The sequence below is a fragment of the Periplaneta americana genome, chromosome 12 (assembly GCF_040183065.1).
Source record: "Periplaneta americana isolate PAMFEO1 chromosome 12, P.americana_PAMFEO1_priV1, whole genome shotgun sequence".
In the NCBI taxonomy this organism is placed as follows: Eukaryota; Metazoa; Arthropoda; class Insecta; order Blattodea; family Blattidae; genus Periplaneta; species Periplaneta americana.
In genome coordinates, this window is record NC_091128.1 from 139993329 (window position 1) to 140015438 (window position 22110).

General features: G+C 35.9%; 1 protein-coding gene across 2 annotated transcripts in view; it reads left to right on the top strand.

Annotated features, from left to right (window-relative positions):
* The window catches only part of LOC138710940 (headcase protein-like), a 658198-nt gene that overhangs the window by 291762 nt on the left and 344326 nt on the right, over nt 1–22110 (top strand). The gene's annotated exons all lie outside the window — the stretch shown is intronic.

Genomic DNA, 22110 nt, shown 5'->3' on the forward strand with positions numbered 1-22110 from the left:
CTTAGCCCCAAATAATAATCAGATATTAAATAAGTTAATTAGTTTTAATTAGTGTATGTTAAAAACATTTTTCTGCAAAATATGAAAAATGAGGAAATGCGTTTTACTTTCAATGTACCGGTACCAAAATATCACTTATTTTACATTCATACAACATACATACATACATACATACACACATACATACATACATACATACATACATACATACAGTCCACACCTGTGGAGTAACGGTCAGCGCGTCTGGCCGCGAAACCAGGTGGCCCGGGTTCGAATCCCGGTCGGGCCAAATTACTTGGTTGAGGTTTTTTTCGGGGTTTTCCCTCAACCCAATACGAGCAGATGCTGGGTAACTTTCGGTGCTGGACCCCGGACTCATTTGACCGACATTATCACCTTCATTTCATTCAGACGCTAAATAACCTGAGATTTTGATACAGCGTCGTAAAATAATCCAATAAACTACATACATACATACTTATATACATAGAAGAAAGAGTTTAGTTTTTGCTATTTGTGTTAATGTTTTTCATGAATATGAAAATATGTGAAAAATAGAATAAATTATTCTGAAAGATTTTCCAAATTAAATGTTCTTGTTTTTAGATTAAAAATGACCAATTAAAAATAACCTGAAACGCCCTTTATCCGAATTACACATCGCTTCCTGCAGCAGAGGGAGATTCATCTGATCATACATTAGACATCTCATAAATGCAGGTCTCCCTGGTCATGGGGTCAGCATGACGCAGGACCTCAGGTGAGACTACACAGAAAAATCACAATACAACTGACAAACACACAGTTCTGTGGACAGAAGATAAATTTCTTGCATTGTCCACACCAGGAATCGATCGTCGAACCGTTTGATTGAGAAGTGCACACGCTATCCACAAAGTCACAACGGTGAACAATTAAATACAAAAACAAAATAAAGGGTCCTTTAGGCTCTAGTAGGCAGTCAGAAAACCATCTGCAGCAAACACTGCATGAATTCGTGTCGTTATTAAATGAAGAATATGGCTATGTCGCAAATAAACGTCAGAGAATGCACCATCCTCATCTTCCGTCCTATTTCGCCTCTTCTGTAGTTCGTTAACACCTCGTTGCACTTCCGCCCACACATTTTCAATGGGATCTGCATAGGGGCTTTTAGGCGCCATGGAACCTCCTAAACGTCGTCACTAATATCAGTTGATCACAACTACTGCTGCACGGCGACACACGATCTATGTACACTGTCGTTCAAAGATATCTGACTTATAATTTTCTGATCGTTTAAGTGAACTTCCTAACGACGGGATAAATCAGAACCAAATATGGCTATAACAAATTGACAAGATTTGAAATAGTTCCGCTAGTTATTTTATTTTTTTATTTTAGTAGGTTATTTTACGACGCTTTATCAACATCTAAGGTTATTTAGCGTCTGAATGTGATGAAGGTGATAATACCGGTGAAATGAATCCGGGGTCCAGCACCGAAAGTTACCGAGCATTTGCTCATATTGGGTTGAGGGAAAACCCCGGAAAAAACCTCAACCAGGTAACTTGTCCCGACCGGCAATCGAACCCGGGCCACCTGGTTTCGCGGCCAGACGCGCTAACCGTTACCCTACAGGTGTGGACGCGCTGGTTATTAATTAATAGATGACACTATTATTGGACGGGTGAAAAAGTAACCGAGAAAATGTTTATTTAGATTAAGTATAAATTCTGTGTTGTTTGGGTAAAGGGAGATAAGTCATGAAAATGAGTTCGGAGATAAATGAAAATCAAACTTGGAACCCTTATTACAAATAATTTTCTACACAAATAAAACACATCAACTGCTAGTATTCTTTGATTTTTGCACACCCACTTGTATAATTTAACTTGTGTGTTCATCTGGGGAACAAAATTGCATCTGGACAAAAAAAATGAGATATACCCCTTTACCCGAACGCCACAGAATTATTCTTTTAATTGGCAATATCAGCGATTTCCAACTAAATCTGGTGTTTTTACAATCACTAGAGGGTGATGAAATTTTGAATTTTATAATCTGGGTATATCTATGTAATATAAGCAACACTAACTGTTATCTTCGCCTTCTATTCATAGAAGTAATAACTAAAGAAGCCACACTTACACGAGTAAATTATCGGTTACTATCGTTTAGTAGGGTTAGGTATTTTTGAACACCAGTGTAGGCTGAAGATGTTGCGCAGCACGCAAACACTAGGCAACATCACATACTTCAGCGTGATCTTTATACTGAGGACATGATACGAACACTATACACACTGTTACCACATAAGTAAAAGTCTTAAGGTGTTAGGTCCGGGGATCGTGGTGGCCATGCCTTCCATCCATCCTTTCCTATCCAACGCTGTCAAAATGTCGTATCCGAAAACTCGCGAACAATGTTGGTGTAGTTTGGAGTATCACCATCTTGATGAGAGATGACACCAGTGCATTGATCTTGAATTTGTGGCACTGCATACAATTGCAAAGTTTTGCGTCCAACAGGCTGCCAGTTTCCTTAAGCTCCAGATTCCACCAGTGAATGTTATTTTTATATGGTGACTCTTCGTTGTACTCTCGACGATATTTACGATGAACATGCGCCATGGATCCAAATTTTGCAAGCCAAAGGACGCATTGAACTTTTCCCTGCACATTTCATATCTTGACTGACTGGCGAGTTGTGGCGCGATTCTCTTCACTGTCACGTCACGTGATTACCTGCGCGCATATCTTCTTTACATTTCCCAAACTCTGTGGGCGCTATTCATAGACATTTCGCAGCACGCGCTACGAGCGTACTAAGCTAGCCCCGGCTATCCACTGGTTACTAGTACAGAATTCAAATCATATCCTATCGCTAACACTGGCTTATGAATACGAAAAACGCTGATCATCCACCGGAAGCCCGCGCTAAAAATGTCTATGAATATGGCCCTGTGTGATACTCCTTAATGCAGTGTAACTATCATTGTTTAGTTCCGTTTCTTTTAGTCATTATAGGTGTCTGAAACCGCACCATGACTTTACTTTGCTGTGAGTCGCAAAAATACTATTTCATAATTTTAATATGGCTTCTTGCCATGGTTAGTCGCAATGCATCTGACAAAATGTGTACAGTCAGTTCGTTAATTTTCAGTCATAACTTCCTTTATGGCTTCTTTTCTCGGCGCAATTTCTGCAATATTGAGTCTCAAAGGTAGAAACACATTATTGCCACGGCACGGCACGAAATGTCATTTCCTGTGCTGTCACGTTCTGCATTCAATGTGTGGTATTCGTTTTCTCCATTTATTTACGTTGCTTAGAATCACACTGTTCCCACGCCACGGACACCACGTCCTCTCCTGTGTAGCACTCGTGCCATCACGTTTAGATTTTCTGTCGCACCGGACATTGTTGGACGGTGGAGAGCACGTGCAGGTTCATTATGGAGGAATATATAATTGAAAAAGTAAGGCAATATGAATTTATGTATAATTTTAAGTCATCCAATTGCAGAGACTTAAACGTGAGAAAAGAAGCTTGGGAGGAAATAGGAAGAGAGATGAATATAAGTGGTGAGTACTGTATGTTAACTTATTTCCAAGAGCTATTCCATCTCAAATTGACCGAAATATAGAGAAAATTGACCTTAAAATTTCTAAATACAATGACACTTTTTTTGTATGTAGAGAACAGTGATACAATGAGTATAAAAAATGCGAGGTTTTTTACTGATCGATTTCATATGGAATAGCCCATAAGTAAATCATCGATTCAACTTAACCTTATTATTACTACTATTTTATTATTATTATTATTATTATTATTATTATTATAAGTATTATTATTATTATTATTATTATTATTATTATTATTATTATTATTATTATTGTTATTTTAGGAGGTACATGCGACCATACACATAAAAGTGCATATTAACAATGACTACAACAGCTGTACTGTAGACATTAATCTTAATTTTGCGATCTACCTCGACGAACAACATTTAATTGCCAAGGCACTGAGCCTAGAGAATTAAAATATTCCTTGAAGTTTTCTCGCACTTGAAAAGACTCGCGTGTACTGTTTCTTCTCAAGTGGTCTAGGTTTCTTAGGGCACAGGTTGGTAGTGAAAGTGCTTGCACATCAGGCTCAAACATATTGTCTTTACATAGCATATTATGCAGGGAGCATGACGCATCGACCATGTTCTGTTGTACCTCCATATATCTTCGAAAAATTCTCCAACGAGCAGTCAAAATTCCGAATGCATTCTCGATCACATTTCTCGCTCGGGAAAGTCTATAGCTTAAAATCTTTTTAGTTTCGTCTCCATCTAAATGGTGCCTGCCATATGGACGCAGAAGATATTTCTTTAGTGGAAATACTTCATCCCCAACAATTATGTGTGGTTGTGGTTCCCCATTTTCAACTAATGGAGCATTTTGTGGCACATTTAAAGTATTAGATTCCAGTTTTTTCCCAAAGCGTGAATTAGCAAAAACACATCCATCACTGTTTCTGCCTTAAGAGCCTACATCAATTGTAATAAATTTATAATCCGCATCAACCAGAGCATTTTCGATGTCTTCTTCAAACTCTGAAGAACTACTGGAACTACTAACCCATTCACCTGCCATCTCTGCTACAGAAAGCTACTGAATAAAATAGCGACTGAACAGATTGTAAGTTTAGTGTGAAGTGGCATGGCGTGGCGATAATGTGCACACAACGCGACACAGCACGTGCCTTCCAACTTATATGATCTCACAGGAGAACACATGCCGTCGCAATAATGTGTTTCCGGCTGGACCGGGCCGTTCTATGGTAAGCGGGGAATCTCATGTCAGCCACAAGCATTCTGGAAGTTGGAAGAGAAAGCGCCTCGTTGTTTCTATCGACAAAGCATCTTCCTGGGGTGCTGATGTCTTCAGTCTTCCGCTATCAGGTTTATGAGTGACATATCCTCTGTCTTAATGCAGAGCCCACCACCTTGACTCTGATCTCCTCAGAACCCCATAGCGCTCTCGTACTTGCGCCGCGCCAAATCCTCCTTCCTTGATCAACGCAATTACTGGTTTTGAAGTTCATACTTGTCAAACTGCAACTCTAGTAAATATTGAATTGATCTTTTACACGTACAGTTGGAGGGAGAAGTAGTGGTTATAGAACAAACCAGCAGCATTTCTTCATAAACCATAAACAAAGCATACAGACCAAATACTACGGAAAGAAAAAGTATTAATAGGCTAACCTAGAAAGAGAGTTGCAATCATGAACATATAGTATAAACGAGTTTCGAATCTGAGTTACTCGTACATGCATTTTCAGGGTTAGGTAGTTCACTTTTAAAATAAAAACAGAATAACCCTAAAGGTGCATCTACACGGTTAAATTTCCAATGCGTTTACGAACGCAATCTGGGGAGAATATTGAAAGAATCAAGCTGAAAACGAGCGTTCAGTTAAGATGCATGCAGATTTTGTCTACACGGTGCGCTGTGTTGAACGTCATTTAATTATCTATATATTTAATTTGAACAGTGGCGGAAAATTTTATGAAAAATATACATCCAGTGAGGTTGTGTGATGTCTCAATCGAAAGGTAATACGAGTATTATTAATATTGCGGGAAAATCTAAACGGTTTGTAGCGAAGTTCTTAAAAAGCTTCAAATTAAGAAAAAAATATGTTCGTCTGTCGCAAAGCGTATATCATAAGACATCTTGGAGTGCTTCATCGTAATGTTGTGCAGAGGGCCGTGGTTCACGTACTGGCTTTAAATGTACTTTATTTCCATTTGAGTTGTTAATACAGCTGTGTTAAGATTTTTGAAGGTCATGAATGGTGTCAGTAATGTGGGCTTTGTGTATAGGAAAGGTTATGGTTCAGATAATGAAATTTCAAACAATAAAACATAGAGTAACGATCAGAAAATAATGTAGTTATCGAAGCCTTCTGTACATGCGAGATGTTGACGTCACAATATCGTGCTTTTCGAGGCCTCTGTAATAATGTTTGTTCATCTTTCAAGTGTCACGTATTTTTTTCGTGTTTCAATATACGTGTGTTTTTTATCTGGTGTTACTAAGAAAGTAATAGTGTTGTTACGTTGTGAATTTAGTTCTTCTTTATTCTAAAACAAAATATATAGCTACTACACATCTAAAAACTTTTTGAGAGATAAAAATACATTCTCTATTAAAAGAGCATAAATATGGATTTATAAGCACAATAAAATTCGTTCAGGACACTAGAAAATTCGTAATTCGTACAAATAATTTATCAGCATATCAATAACCTCATAAAATTACTTACAAAAAACACTCCCAAAAATAATATACACTTATGAAAAAAAAAATATATATATATATATATATATATAAATTATATATATTAAATATCAATCTTGCACGGATTGCTTGAATGCTTAAAGTTGAAAGAAAAGTTGGATCGTGTAGATGCACCTTAAGGGTAGAAATTCAACCGTTCATCGCTGAAAATTTTCTTCTGTAACTGTACAAGAACATTACACTTAACCTCTTTCGTGGTTTATCTTTGAATTCGACTGAAACTTGCTGACAAAGCTTCATTGAGTCTTGTCAGTATATTTTTGGCGTTGTACCAAACGTATATAACCAGATTTACGTAAGAACATATTAAATAGAGTGGATATTTTGTTACAGGAAAAGGAGGATTTGAAGTCGGCTTGGTTATCTTGTGTAATGAAAATTGAACCACGAATATTGCACTGTTTGGAAGTGAAAGTAATACACATACCATGCAGGCTTATGCTACGCGTGTGAAATATATATATATATATAAATTAATATTTCTGCCACTTTTATGCCTTCAACGACAAGCAATTAGTCTATACGTGTGGATATATGAACATTAGTCTCTATTTTGTGGTGTTACGGTGATAATGGCTATATTAATCGTATTAGTATTGTAATAACGGAGAAATTTGAAATTTCTCAAACGTTAAACAATGAAAGGCCTAACTGAAATTCTGAAAATGCTCCAATAATCATTATAGCTATAAGAAGTCATTTTAGTAAATCATTTTATTCCAAACGATCTCTACTATCTCAGTTATCATTTATTACTTATTCTACATCTGTGGTTTTCAATTAACGAAGGACTGTACATCGCCTGTTTTTCAAATAACTCCATGGACCTCCTACTCTTGATTTTGTTTTATATGTGTGGGAGTTAGTTATGCAAAAACTTTAGTTGGAGAAAATATTGGTGAGTCGATTTTTTTACTATCCATAATATTCCTTAACTTTCATCCTATACCTAAATATGATGCTTTCCGATTGTAGGGGACTTGATCCGTGTTCTACAGGGACATCATTTTATTTCTACTAACATTTCTAACTATATTTTTTGGATTAACACTTGAGAACCTGAAGTACCGTTTGCTGATCCCTTCCACGACTGGAGTTCGATGATACTGGCGTAAAATACAAACAGTTTACTCTACTATGTATAGGAGGAAAGAAAAGTAGTTCGTCCATTTACGTAAACTAGGAAATATCGCGATTTTGAGTTTGATAATTTTCATTAGGTTTTTGTTTAATCAAAATACAATACTGTATTAAAAATGAGTGTTTTTACCCACGAACCGAGCTATCCATTCGGACGTATTCATTATGCAGTGTATATTATACTGTCTACAGCACATTAGCGTACAATATAGAGAATGAAATTAAATTGAAAAATAATCATGATATGGCCGTTCATTTCGATACAGGCTTCAGTTCTTTTGTGCATATTATCGCACTATAGACTACTGAACCTAATTCCAATTACCAGTTTCGTCCTTCGTACTAGTAACTCATGTTGAAATAATTGTGTACCTACTCTATAAAGAGTAGACCTTAAGTACTGTAAATTCAATCGTCATTTCTGCCCGATCCAAAAAGATAAAATTACTCAGACATGCTATCTATTGTCCGTCCAAGTGGTTTTGCACAGGGTCGTAGAAAGGGGGAAAATCACCTGACAGTTAATTACTTAGCGACGCCCTCTTATTTTAAACAGTTGCATAATATTACGTAGACGTCCAATTCCTAACAGAAATTAATGTTTTCAGAAACGAGCGAGCAGAAGCGCGTGGGGGAAACCGGGATGCGATGTAGGCAAACGGACGACAGTACCTGTGCGAAAATATTTTATTTTATTGGGTTATTTTACGACGCTGTATCAACATCTAGGTTATTTAGCGTCTGAATGAAATGAAGATGATAATGCCGGTGAAATGAGTCCGGGGTCCAGCACCGAAAGCTACCCAGCATTTGCTCATATTGGGTTGAGGGAAAACCCCGGAAAAAACCTCAACCAAGTAACTTGCCCCGACCGGGATTCGAACCCGGGCCACCTGGTTTCGCGGCCAGACGTGCTGACCGTTACTTCACAGGTGTGGACTGTGCGAAAATATGATTCAATATTGAAAGCTCTTTTGTCACTGGAAAACGCGAACATATCTGGAACGCATTATACTTACTACCTTAGTAGTGTTTACTATGACCGTAAAGCAACTTTGATTGCATACGCGGCCTTGGTTCTGTGTGGAGGACGATTGGAAGTTTACTAGTAGAGGGGGTGGGAGTGAAGTACATTCAAAAACTCAGGTACAATAAAAATTGAAGTAAAAATAAAATGATGTCCCTGTATATCTAATAGGTAAACATTGGCTTTCTCCTATATCGACGGAGCAGTTTGTAACTACCGCTGTATAACTTACCACTTTTTCATGGAAATGAAGAAAATACGAATATTATATGTACTGTAGTTATATCCTTCATCTTGTGAGAGGCAAGGCGTCTGTATTGAGATACTGGAATGGATTTTAGGAGCAGAGCTGAATGCTTTGTTTAACCTTGAAGAAGCCGATCGTAAATGTCCTCCGAATATTGATGCTTAGATTTCACGAATTGTTATACGTGACCCAACTCGGTAATTAATTTTGTTATATTGTAGGTTGCTACTTTTGCAGTAATTCATTTCTATTTTTGGACGCATCGCCTGGAGGAAGAAAACGTTGCATAACGTTACAGGCAGAGCATTTCGTAATAAAGCGTGTCAAATTTAAGAGGCAGCGGAGTTTCGGCTTCCTGCTTTGTACTCTGCAGTGAAGGTAATATTCTCTGTCTCTATTCATTTCTAAAGATTTCACTAAGCCCTCTTTAAAAAGATAGTTAACTGAATGTGTGCAGTTCACACACCGATTTGACTGTGTTCTTGTGGAAGTACGTGTGCAGTATAATATAATCTACAGATAGGGAATTAAAATTTGGAGCGAGTCTTGATGAGAGTCCGCCGGTATGTAGGCAACAATTTCACACTACTGTCCACAAGTTGCATATATATACAGGGGCTCTTGTCTACTGCACATGCGCAGTATGTTGTAAGCGAAACAATAAGGGAGCTCCAAATTTTATTTCCGTGTCTGTACATATGTAATTGCTTGCATCATTTTTTTGAAAAGGTTCCTCATGTTATAAAGTTAAATTTAACAGTTATGTACCTATAGGGCGGTCTATAAATTTCTTGATGAGCAGTACTGCAGTATGGTGGCAAAATTTCGAAACAAGTTTTCTTCTTAGTCTTCGCCTCCTTTCTCATTTTCATTCTACTTATCACACTTATTTCTCCAATCTCATGAAGTCATATTTTTCTTCAATCTTCTCTCGTTCTTTCACTGTTTTTTTTTCCTTCTGACACTATATTCTTCTCTTCTTCTGACAATATTTTCCCCTTCTCTCACTATGTTCTCTCTTTCTTTCACTATTTACTCTTTTTCTTCCAATATTTCCTCTTCACTATTTTTTCTTCTTTCACTACTTTTTCTTCCACTATTTTCTCCTTTTCTTTCACTATTTCCTTTTCTTCTCTTTCACTATTTGCTCTTTTCCCACTATTTTCTCTTTTCCACTATTTCCTTTTTTTCTTCTTCTTCCACTTTTTTACTGTTTTGTCTTCTTCCTCCACTATTTTCGCTTCTTCCAGTATTGTCTCTTTTTCTCCTCCACAGTTTTTTCTTTTTTCATTATTTCCTGTTCTCTACTATCTTCTCTTTTTCTTCCACTATTTTCGCTTCTTCCGCTGTTTTTTTTCTTCATTATTTTCGCTTCTTCCACTATTTCTGCTTCTTCACCACAACTATTTTCTCTTTTTCTATTATTTCATCTTCTCCACTATCTTATCTTCGTGTTCCACTATTTTCTTTTCTTCTGCTTTTTTCTCTTCTTCTGTAAAACTATTTCCTCTTCTCCACGATTTTATTTTCTTCCACTATTTCCCCTTCACTATTTTCTCTTCTTCCACTATTTCCACTATTTTCTCTTCTTTCACCACTCTTTTCCCTTCCACTATTTTTTCTTTTTCCACTATTTATCGCATCTTCCACTATTTTCTCTTCTTTTTCCATTATTTTCGCTTCTTCCACTATTTCCCCCTCTTCTCCACTATTTTCTTCTTTTTCACTATTTCTTTTCCTCTATTTTCTCTTCCACTATTGTCTCTTCTCCACTGTTTCCTCTTCTTCTCCATTATTTTCGCTTCTTCCACCACTATTTCTCTTCTTCTCCACTATTTCTCTTCTTCTCCATTATGTCTCTTCTTCTCCACTATTTTCGCTTCTTCCACTATTTCATCTTCTTCTCGACTATTTTTTTCTTTTTCCACTATTTCCTCTCCACTATTTCTCTTCTTCCTCATTATTTCCTCTTCTCCGCTATTTCTCTTCTTCTCCATTATTTCTCTTCTTCTCCACTATGTCTCTTCTTCCACTATTTTCGCATATTCCACTATTTTCTCTTGTTCCATTATTTTCGCTTTTTCCATTATTTTCTCTTCTTGCATTATTTTCGCTTCTTCCACTATTTCTTCTTCTATTCCACTATTTTCTTCTTTTTCACTATTTCTTCTCCTCTATTTCTCTTCTTCTCCACTATTTCTCTTCTTCCACTATTTTCGCATATTCCACTATTTTCTCTTCTTCCATTATTTTCGCTTCTTCCACTATTTCCTCTTCTTCTCCACTAGTTTCTTCTTTTTCACTATTTCTTCTCTATTTCCTCTTCACTATTTTCACTTCTTCTACTATTTTCACTTCTCAACTATTTCTCTTCTTCTCAACTATTTTTGCTTCTTTCACTATTTACTCTTCTTCTCGACTATTTTTTCTTTTTTCACTATTTCCTCTTCTCCACTATTTCTCTTCTTCTCCACTATTTCTCTTTTTATCCACTATGTCTCTTCTTCTCAACTATTTTTGCTTCTTACACTATTTACTCTTCTTCTCGACTATTTTTTCTTTTCCCACTATTTCTCTTCTTCTCTACTATTTCTATTTTTATCCACTATGTCTCTTCTTCTCCACTATTTTCGCTTCTTCCACCATTTCTTCTTCTCCACTATTTCCTCTTCTCCACCATTTCTTCTTCTCCACCATTTCTTCTCTCATTGTTTCCTTCTTTACTGTTTCCTCTTCTTCCACTGTTTTCTCTTCTTTTCTCACTATTTTCTCTATATGTTCTCTTTTTCTACTGTTTTATGTACTTTCTCCACTATTTCTCTGTGTACGTAATAACTAAATTCAGTGATGAAACATTTCAGACGTATACTGACTATGCAGTTCCATTTATTAGCATATTACCTTCAGGAAGAAACAAAATCACTAAATAAAATCGTTAGAGCCTATTTAATACATCACTATTCATTTTAATGACTGACAGTAATTTTTAAATGAATACATGTTGTCGTTTATCAAATACTATTTGTATTTTATTATGCATATGAATAAAATCCGTCTAATAATTCAGTCGAAATCCCTATTCGCAGACAGACTGACGGAAAGGTAGACAGACACTGCGACTGTGTGCTGCAACAACTTTGTAAGTTTGATGAAATCGTGTGTTTTCGTGAAAATCCCGAAATAGAACCTTTGTAAAATAACAGTACTTATCTCAGTTCTTATCTCTGTGAGAAAGTGAAAGTAATAAAAAAGACAAACAACTGAAGGCATACTGTATCATATGTACACTAGCGATACTTCATGGCTGTAAAGTATGTAAGCTAAAGAAGAAAGATTTAAAAATACTTTGAATAGACTTGAAACTTGTAAGATGAGTCAAATGTAAGTAACAGAATGGATGAAATCACGAAAAAGAAATACGAAGGGAATTACAAATATATTTCTACGGCATGCAAAATGATGAATTTTCGTCAAAATTATCAATTTTTCATGTTCATGCTTAGATTTGCTTCAATGTTTTTGGTTCATAAAATAGGCCTATCATCAATTTTGTCTCGCATTCATTTTTAAAATCATGCGGGATATGTAATATCTGCAGTGCTCGGGAAAAGTGACGTAAGTCCAAGCGAACAGATGTTCCGTAAGTTGTCAATAAATTATCAAAAAAGGTTTGTGGAAACTGACTTGTGTCACTTTTCCCGAGCACTACAGATACATTGTGGAGGGTATTCTAAGGCCAGTACATGGTATTACGTTTACATGGTATCTTCTCGCTCTTTTTTTTTTTGTCTTTTTCTTCTTTTTTCCTTACATTTTCTTATGTATAAAATGCTCCTTGCGTCAGAAATTTTGTCGTATCACCACACCACATATTTCTTGTAGTTGATTTAAAGTCTATATCAGAAACACGTATCAAAAAGAATACAAAAGTGATCATCATCATCATTATTATCGCAATCGTCATTATTTTCATTCTCACTTTCTTGACAATAATTATTATGTTAGGCAATCACTTCTCGGGGGAAGTCTCATATGAAATCATCACGTAAATTTTGATTGGAATATGTTACACGCACTTTAGAACTGAGGTAAGATATTTTTAAAATGTAAAATTATTATCCGTGTCTTTACTTATTTCAACGAAAGCGACTTAATCAACAGAACAGGAATTGATAAAAATTCTAAACAAAAGAAATCATAGTATTTTAAAAGTTCATGTACAGACTCAGACATAAATAACCATTGTAAGAAGGAAAATACTCTAGTGGTTAAGTTGTAATAAGAAGGGAGTAACATGACTTGGTGGAAACAGCGTAATGTGAAGAATTTGAGGGACAACCCCAGACTGGGGTGAAAGAATCAAATTCATGTGGATTTGTAAAAAGTAGAATAATATGCTGGGCTGCTGATCCGGAGCTGCGTTCGGGCTTGGGTTGGATCCCCCTTTGGACTTTGGTTTCTTCGGAGGTTTTCCCCAGCCGTGGGACTGAAGCCGGATGGTCTATGGCGAGTCCTTGGCATCAACACCTTTGATTTGATTACCCCCTTTGATTTGATTACCTGGTTGGGTTTTTCCGAGGTTTCCCCCACCGAAAAGGCAAATGCCGGGTAATATTTTGGCGAATCCTCGGACCTCATCTCATCTCACTACATCTCGCCAAAATGTAAAAAAATTGTACAAAATTGTAAAAATTGTAGAAAATTACTAAATTGTAAAACTATAAAAATGTGTAAAAATTGTAATTGTAATATTGTAAAATGTTGACATGTTCCACATCTTAAAGCTTCATTGCTCATGTAAGATCTATGGAATAAAATAAATGAATGAATGAATGAATTAATGAGTAGAAAACAGAGGGGATTAAAAGAATATCTCTCAAGTTTCAAACGCCAAGGATCTCAAATGAAATTTGTTTCGCTAATTCATTTCACTATATATATATATATATATATATATATATATATATATATATATATATATATATATTTAACTGGAAAAATGAAAATAAAAATGTAAAAAATCTTTTGAAGGGGAGATGAAAATTTCTCGTTAAAATACATGACAACAACAAATTTAATATAATACATCCAGTAATACAAATTAATAGGTCAGTATTCGAATTTCTTCAGCCAGACAATTATAGTACAAATTTGTTCTGCGTCTGTTAGATGTACATTGGGCTGTGAAAGAAATGCCAATACTAAATTATATCGTTTTCCTACGATTTTAACAAACATGGCTAGGTGGAAAGCTATTTTCCTGAGATTAGTGTTTTAAAAACATATAAATACGACTTTTGTAACATATTCACGTTATTATTTAATACAAATTGATTTTAAATGATTCATATATTTTTATTTTACAACATTAATAATAATACTTACTTACAAATAGTTTCTAAGGAACCAGAAGGTTCATTGCCGCCCTCACATAAGCCCACTATCGGTCCCTATCCTGAGCAAGATTAATCCAGTCTCTACCATCATATCCCACCTCACTCAAATCTATTTTTATATTATCCTCCCATCTACGTCTCCGCCTCCACAACGGTATTCTTCCCTCCGGTCGCACACGAAAATAGTCAAACTGCAGTTTATATGGTTTTCCACAGAATTCCTTATTGCCCATGGATGCTGTCATTGTTACAATCGATATATAGCCTATGGCCAGTTACATTTCACATTGTATTAACAAAAAAGTATCAGTTTTATTATAAATATATTTATAGAATTTTATTATGAATACAGATAAAGAGCTGAAAACTGAATCTAATTGAAACATCTAATTACACATTTCTCCTTTGCATGGAATAAAAGCTCTTTAGAAAATTGAGCCAGTTCAGAGTTTATTTTTATGCTATGTTCTCTGTGTATCTCTATTGCTATTGTTTTCTAATCGAAGTCCTCGTAACACGATATTTAAAATCAATAGCAACTTGGACTCGGCATTTCTTCTGCAGCCCAGTGTACATGTGCTGGAACACTCAGATATCATTTATAGCATACATGGGCATCGTGCTTCACTTGAGAATTCGTGCCTCGCTGACCTTCACAGAGCTTATCGCTCTGAGTGACATCATCTTCACAGTCCCCGTTGCTCCCTCACGTAGCTCCTAGGCATGGGCAGGTTCTATATCAGTTTCATAAGCAATATCAGTGGTGGCATAATGGCATTATCAAAGCAGTGTGTACGCGTTAGAAAACGATTATTTCATGAGAAATGGGAGGAAGAGTTTTTTTTTGCTGTTTAGAAGAGGAGAACATACGATGTTTGTTATGCTCGAAAATCCTATTAGGCATTAATAAATTTAATATACAACGACTTTACTCCTTATGTCATAAAGAACATGCTGAATTAAAAGGTAAGACAAATTAAATGTTATTTTTCGTACTATTCCGAAGAAAGTTTTGATTTTAACATTTACATAGTAGGCTATACTAAATACGACATTATACCTTAAACACGCTGCATTAAAAGGTACGAGGAATTAAATATTGTTTGTACGTATTATTTCCAAAATAAATTTATAAAAATAAAATGTCAAATGTGCGTAAAAAACGAAATATGATTTTCTGAAATTATTTTAGGTCGAGAACGTGCAAATCTATTAAGTAATTTTGAGAAACGCCAGAATATTCAAGAAAATGAACGTAGACAACGTGATGGAATATTATTGGCTAGTTACGCAATTTCTCGCCTGTGATTTAAATCAATTCAATGATGGAGAAACAGTAAAGAGGTTTATGATTAAAGCTGCCGAATTAATTTGCCAAATTGAATAAAAGTTTTCGAGTCTCTCACGTTAACCAAGCGCTTTCCTAATAATTCGCCACTGACCGCCTTAGCGATTACGATAAGGCGACGCAGGTCACAGCAGATTATATTTTCCATCCTACTCTGCAGTCTCCTCTCCTAGTATCAGTGTTGCCAACTGGACGGAAATTCCGTCAAAAGTGACGGAATTTCAACGTAGCGGACGGGAAAAAAATGGCTTTGACGGGTGACGGATTTTCTGGCGGAAATTACGATTTACATCGTCTTTTGACATTTTTAGCTGTTGTCATTTTTAATTGTTTAATTTTTGGTCTGCCTGTTCCGTACTACGTACTAAGTACTATGTTTCCTCGTAATCAAGTTAGATGTTAACGAATAATTATTTTAATCAGGATTTGTAAGTAAGTTGTGTTAAAATTTACTTTATATTGGGTCTTGTTTTTTGTTTTGTTTTTTTTTTTGTTTTTTTTTTTTTTTTTAATTTTGACGGATTTCCAGGTGTTTTACTGACGGGAATACAATTTATGTGTTGGCAACACTGCCTAGTAAACAAACTATTTCTAATCGAGTGCCTCACGTAACCGAACATTGTGCCTATGTATGATCTATAGTAATACGGAAGGCATTATGTCCATAAATTTGTTTTTAAAGCAAAAAAATGACATTCATGGAACTTTTAATACAAAATAGCTGAATGTGTGGGATATGGATGAGTTAAATTTGTAGGCATTCGTATCCATGCTATGTGTAAATAAAAAACTGAACAGTATTAATATGAGAAGTTAGTTAGAAAATGTCAGTGAGGTTAAATCTCCGTATAGTACATTAGTGACTTGCTTTATGGTTTGCAATAGTGGAACATATAAAGAAGACAGGCAAAGATGACAGTCATGAATCACCCCGTAGCTGTACTCGCCTGAGGTGCTGTTTTCGGCCCACGAGCGTGGAAAACCCTGCCCAGCTCGACTACATGCCTTCTGGCTGTTGCATACTTTGTGCTGTGTGTTAAAAGTTTGCAGTACAAAAAGAAGACGTAAAAGTTGTTTTTACTGTTCTTTCTTCAATGTCAAATATACAACTTCCTGGGGGTGGGGGATGGCAAGAAAGAGATAGTGTACTTGAGCCTTATGAATGTGTTTTTGGTTCTCTTCGTGATGCTCTTTATGCTGTGGCATCTTCGCCATAACCTTGAAACATGTTTTTTGTCCTTCACCGTGTATACGTGCATTCATGCATGGCTGCTCACGGTTCAGATCCGCAACTAGATTACATCGTCGTCGGTCATTATTGTCATTATTACTGTTGTTATTATTTCATGAGATTGTTTCTATTGCTGTTACCACTTCAATTGCATTGCTACTATTACTGCTTGCGCTGCTATGGCTTACCTTATTCTAATGCTGTTGCTGTTAACTACTACTACTACTGCTACTACTACTGCATGCATACATGTAAGGGGCATGTAGAAATTTCACTGTAACCGTTGTGAGGTAGGGATGGGGAAATTTTATTTCTGATGACCACTTAAAAATTATGTATGAAAAATGAATTCTGAAAATTGTAGAATATAGTGTTACACAAATATACAGGGACATCATTTTATTTTTACTAATATGTTTAATAAACTTTGCTATACCTCTGGATCAACGGCGTTTGCTACCCCCTTCCACGACTGGAGTTCGATGATACTGGCGTAATATACAAACAAATCACTTTACTAGGTATAGGAGGGAAGAAAAGTAGTTCATCCATTTACGTAAACTAAGAAATATCGCGCTTTTGAGTTTGATAATTTTCATTAGGTTCTTGTTTAATCAAAATACAGTACTGTATTAACAATGAGTGTTTTTACTCACGAACTGAGCTGTCCATGTGGACGTATTCAGTGTGCAGTTTATATTATACTGTCTACAGCACATTAGCGTGCAATATAGAGAATGAAGTTAAATTGAAAAATAATCATAATATGGATATTTAAACACATTTTTGAAAATGGTGACCGTTCATTTCGATACAGGCTTCAGTTCTAATGTGCATATTATCGCACTGTAGACTATTGTACCTAATCCCAATTACCAGTTTCGTCCTTCGTACTAGTAACTCATGTTGAAATAATTCTGTACCTACTCTGTAAAAGAGTACCTTAAGTACTGTAAATTCAATCTTCACTTCTGCCCGATCCGAAAGGATAAAATTACTTAGACATGCTATCTACTGTCCGTCCAAGTGGTTTTGTCGCAGGGTCGTAGAAAGGAGGGAAATCACGTGACAATTAATTAACGAGGCCTTTTTATTTAAGTTATTTTAAACAGTTGTATAATATTACGTAGACGTCCAATTCCTAACAGAAATTAATGTTTTTTTTCAGAAAAGAGCTAAGACAGCCCAGACTTTATAGAGGGGCGAAAAGAAGCGGGTGGGGGAAACCGGCATGCGATGTAGGCAAACGGACGACAGTCCCTGTGCGAGAATATGATTCAATATTGAAAGCTCTTTCGTCACTGGAAATCGCGAACATAGTTCTGGAACGTACTATACTCACTAACTCAGTACGGTTTGTGTTTACTATGACCGTAAGATGACTTTGACTGTATACGATTGGTTATGTGTGGAGAACGGTTGGAAACTTACTAGTAGAGGGGGTGGGAGTGAAGTACATTAAAAAACTCAGGTAGAATAAAAATTGAAGTGAAAATAAAATTATGTCCCTGTATATATAAGGGTGTTCGAGAATATGTTGCTTAAGAAAAATATTTGGGGCTAACAGGATTGAAGGAGAATGGAGAAAGTTACATGTATTCTTCACCTGACATAATTAGGAACATTAAATCCAGACGTTTGAGATGGGCAGGGCATGTAGCAATTCAGAAATGCATATAGAGTGTTATTTGGGAGGCCGGAGAGAAAAATACCTTTGAGGAGGCCGAGACGTATGCATGTATCCATGTATGTATGTATGTATGTATGTATGTATGAATGTATGTATGTTTGTATGTATGTATGTACAGTATGTATGTATGTATGTATTTATTCACACTGCAAATGGATAAATACCCGGCGGCAGTGGTAACTAATTACACTCAATAATGACAATTAATAATAAATACAATGAATAATAAATTAATAATAATTAATACTAATAATAAACAATAATAAATAATAACAATAGTATAATAATAATAATAATAATAATAATGAGCATCCTAAATTAAATGAAGCACGATCAATTAAAATATCATTTAAAGTAAATCTATTTTGTATCTTAACTCTAAGTTCGAACTAAAACCCACCAGTAAGATATGTTCATACGTGCACAAGTATCTTTCAGCACTACACTTATTTCGCTGTCAATTCACACACTGATAGATGGGGGGATAATATTAAAATGGATTTGAGGGAGGTGGGATATGATTGTAGAGATTAGATTAATCTTGCTCAGGATAGGAACCGATATTGGACTTACGTGACGGCGGCAATGAAACTCCGGGTTCCTTAAAGACCATAAGTATATACATTAGAGTACCGGCGTAGCTTAGGTGGTAGCGCGTTTGCCTGTTGATCCGGAGTGCGCTCGGGGGTGGGTTGATTCCCTCTCAGGCTGATTACCTTGTGAGTTTTTTCCAAGGTTTTCCCCAACCGTAAGGCGAATGTCAGAAAATATATGACGAATCGTAGGCCTCATGTCACCAAGTACTATCTCGCTATCATCAATTTTATCGATGCTAAATAACCCAGTAGTTGATACAGCGTCGTTAAATAACCAAGTAAAGTATAGGCTATAACTTATGCAATGTGATCGAGAAGTCTCTCCGCAGTGCTTGTGTAGCCGAGAACCCACTAGGCGGAGAATTCAAGTATATTTGGTATAGAATTCAAGTGACAGCACTGGCCGCTAAGCATGTGATGTACTGGGGTGTGAGGTTGCCGAACCGGAATGAATGGGAGAGTGCCAACTTTCTACAAGGTTGTATTCTAGGGTTACTAGAACTAATAGAGCTGCGGAGGGACTTTTCGATCGCACTGTATAATAGACTAGAAAGAGTATTATCTGTTAAGCAAAATTAATTTTTTATTTAACGATTCTCGCAATTGCCGATGTTAGCCTATGTCCATAGAAATTCTAGGTAATTATTTACATTAACTACCTCGCCTATTTCTGGCCGGAAAAGTAGAAAAAAAAAAAAAAGAACATAGAATTTTCGAACTAATTTTAAAACACTTATAATTTTTTTGCCCGCAAATGCGTATTTTCACTCTCAACCAAATTTCAAGTATAAAATATTCTGATGACACAAATTACTTGTAGAAATAAATATGATTTCTCTCTACGAACTTCAAATATAGGCCTATGTCACTCTACATAAAATAAGCTAACATACATGTAGCTCACCTACACTAACCTAACCTAACTTTACCTAACTTACCTAAGCTAACCTAACCGCCTCCTCAAACCTCCTTTTAATTTTACGTACCTTGTAACGTGCAAAATAACGCCCAATCAACTAACTACACACCCAGATCAGTTGAAATACTCACCTAAGTAGAAAAAGTACATTAATTTAAATAAATTACCTTTTCTTGTAACATATCTTCAAATACAGTCACAGTCTGTAGGTGAATTCATGACATTCAATAACACTTCATGAAATTGATACTAAAACTTTGTGTTGTACTGGTAGACTATATTGTAAATCTCGTTTGTATATATTTCATCTAGACCAGGCCTGCACAAGGTTTGCGCTCTCACAAGGTTTGCGCTCTCCGAGCCGGCTCACAGCTCATGAGGGGAATGCAGATATTAGCTGCGCTCTGTATAGGGGTGGACTGGAAGAAGGGGTGATCTCGTACAAAATAAACACAATAGGAAGTACTATTACGAGTGCTTATGAAATGAATTCCCGTTCAGTGTTTGCAAAACTATCTTGGACTATTATTAATTAATAAAGAAATATTTATTTTACAGAAGTAATAGAAATTCTATAGCTACTTAAATGTACAATATCATTTTGTTATATTTTTATTTATCAGTAAATGAAAACGAGGTTTTATGCTGTTGGCAGCTGAAAGGAACAGTAGCCTACTGATCGTAATGAAACATCAGTTACAGATGTTCGATGTCTGCCTTTATTAAAGTTGATTATAGAAAACAGTTGCTCACAAATATAAATGTTGAGCCAAACATAGCAATCATTTTCACAGGCAGCCTGTGTAGTCGTGGATATCATTGCTAATGTTTAGTTTTGTAAAACTCAACCAGGCTAGTAGTATTATTCAAACGATCTTTAGCCCTTAGGTCACATTGAAGATCAATAAGTTCGAGCTGTAAGTCGTTAAATATTAAATGTTATGTTCCGTCTTTTAGATACCTCCGTACTGTACTGTAGCAGTAGGTAAGCAACGTGAAACAGTTACTGAGAATAGGCCTACACACTGCACTCCACTAGATAACTAAGTGGTCGTTTCCCTCTCCTCTACCTATAAGAAGTCTATGTCATTCTGACGTATCTTCCTCTCCGTTTCGGCGAGCGGTAAACACCGCTCTCCCGCTCCGAAGGAGCGCGCGCGCTCGTTGAGCGCTGTTTGTGCAGGCCTGATCTAGACTGTGACTATAAATTAAGACTATAATAGTATTAAGTTTTTTTACTTGTTCCATATTCTAGCTGTAAGCAATGTATGAATATCATGGAATGTTAATAAATACAATACAATACAATAAGAAATCTGTGCCACACAGAAATTAGTACATATAACCTATTTTTCATACCTTTTTATTCGATATAAACCGAGGTAGTTAATCTATATAATTAATAAATCCTGTTTCAATACAAATTCCAATTTATCTCGCCGGGGACTGAACTCTGATCTCTCGAGTGAAAAGACGACTCTCTTGTCTTACTTTAATGTGTTAATGTACTTGACTACCTGGTTGTAATAGTATCATAAAAATGTCTTCGTCTCATTAGTATTGAACAAGAATTGTAGACCGAAGCGAAGTCATAGTTGGGTACGTAGATCCTATAAGTAATTTTTACTTAATCCCTTTTTTCCCTGGGTTTAAAATTTGTGCTGTACACTTGAACGGTAGTTTCGCAGTTCTGTGCAGCTTTAAATGTTACATGAGATCAGATTTCTTTTCCTCATAACTTTTTGTTGTTTTTGTTTGAGAATTGCCTCGTGATATTGCAACCCAGCAGAATGAAGTTCTGCCAGTGCTGCAGATTATATTTCGAGTCAGCAGAAGCTCTTGAAGAATATCACTCTTGCTTCAGCCACAGAATCCTCTCTCAGACTACCGTTTTCAAATATTGATGAAAAATATGTTATACACGTCGCTTGTGTAGGGTCTATGATTATAGCTGCATAGAAGTTCACTTTCATAACACTAATTGCTGTAATTTGTATTGCTCTATATAAATGCATCTGTTGTATTTGTAAGCAGTTTTCTTAACGATTACTACGTACTATGTGCAAAATTCATCTCTCAAAATAATTGTCAACGAATAATTCAAGCGTGGTATTTTTTTTAAATGATTTCTTCTTTTCGATTAATAAGGTGCAAATTTCCACAATGACAGTGTT